General features: G+C 35.5%; 1 pseudogene; it reads right to left on the bottom strand.

The window, feature by feature from the left end:
• Nucleotides 1-422: 422 nt before the first annotated feature.
• On the bottom strand, nucleotides 423-1202 carry LOC111179349 (mitochondrial import inner membrane translocase subunit TIM14 pseudogene; annotated as a pseudogene).
• Nucleotides 1203-1478: the final 276 nt, after the last annotated feature.

Genomic DNA, 1478 nt, shown 5'->3' on the forward strand with positions numbered 1-1478 from the left:
CAACTTTATGCCAATAAAATGGACAACCTGGAAGTAATGGATGAATTCTTAGAAAGGTATAAGCTTCCAAGACTGAACCAGAAAGAAATAGAAAATATGAGCAGACCAATCACAAGTAATGAAATTGAAAGTGTGATTAAAAATCTTCCAACAGACAAAAGTCCAGGACCAGATGGCTTCACAGGTGAACTCTATCAAACATTTGGAGAAGAGCTAATACCCATCCTTCTCAAATGCTTCCAAAAAATTGCAGAGGAAGATATGTATGATAAGTACATACCTAGATCAATTTCTTAGGCTAAGTTTTGGCCTACTAAGTTTGGCCCCTAAGTTTGGCCCTACTATAACAACGTGTGTTAATTCCATCATATTTATCACATTGTATTTTAATTATCAGTTTATCTGTCTCCCATCAGGTTGGGGATTCCTTTAGGGAGAGACTCTCTTGTTCACTTTGTCTTGAAATAGGTACCAAATTATTTGACAAATGAGTAATGAACAACACTTCAGATGGCATGCATTTATCCATAATTATTGAGTATTAACCTACAAATATTCTATAATCTGATTTTAAATCCTCAAATTTATAGCAAGGCTTTGATTTAGCTTATGCTAATTTTAAAAATGTGTAGCTTTGAGGCATTTTATTATAAAAAGCTGGTATTCATATATATAAATGAGTGAGAACTTAAAATTCATCATATATTTAATTCACTTTTTAGTTTGACCTTCTAGTAAATCTTTAGCTTCATTGATTTTGGCTGCTATATAAGGAGATCCTCCCTTGTCTGGGTGATTTAAAAGCATAATTGGTCGATGAGCATCTCTTATCTTTCCTTTATTGGCAGCAGGGCTTACATCTAGTATTAATGCTGCTTCCTGTTTTGGGTTCAAACCCACCTCTGAAGGTGTAATAGCCACCACTGAAGGCAGATTTTGGTAGACTTTGAAAAACTTGTTTTACTTGAGGCTCCGTATGCTTCATGGCTTGCAAAGCATAATGGCCTGCAAATCCTGCAGCAGCAATGGTCAGTCCACCTGCTATGACTGTACTGGCCATGGTTCCCGCTCGGCTCCTCTGCCTCCACTGGGAGTGCCCAAGTTCTTAGTTTTTATATCTTGGACAGTCTGCTTTTATTTGAACTCTTAGGTGATTGTTTAGCTAGGTATGGAATTGTAGGTTATGTTATTTTCCCTTATTATTTTGGGGAAAATATATTTGTGCATCTTATTATTTGTGCATCTATTGTTACCTTTGATAGGATTCCTATTGGTTTGATTATTGTTCCTTTGAAGGTAGTTTATCTTTTCTCTCTTGCAGCTTTCACACTTTTTTCTCTTTTTTCTTGGTGTTCTGTAGTTTCACTACAGTGTTGTATCTTTGTTTAGTCTGGGGAGTTAAGGAGCTCTTTCAATCTGAGGGTTTATATCTTCACTTCTGAAAACTTTAAAAATATTATATCTTTCTTTGTTCACTG

Source organism: Delphinapterus leucas, chromosome 20, assembly GCF_059928025.1.
Source record: "Delphinapterus leucas isolate spDelLeu-1000000601 "Yukka" chromosome 20, BTC_Dleu_Yukka2, whole genome shotgun sequence".
Taxonomy (NCBI): domain Eukaryota; kingdom Metazoa; phylum Chordata; class Mammalia; order Artiodactyla; family Monodontidae; genus Delphinapterus; species Delphinapterus leucas.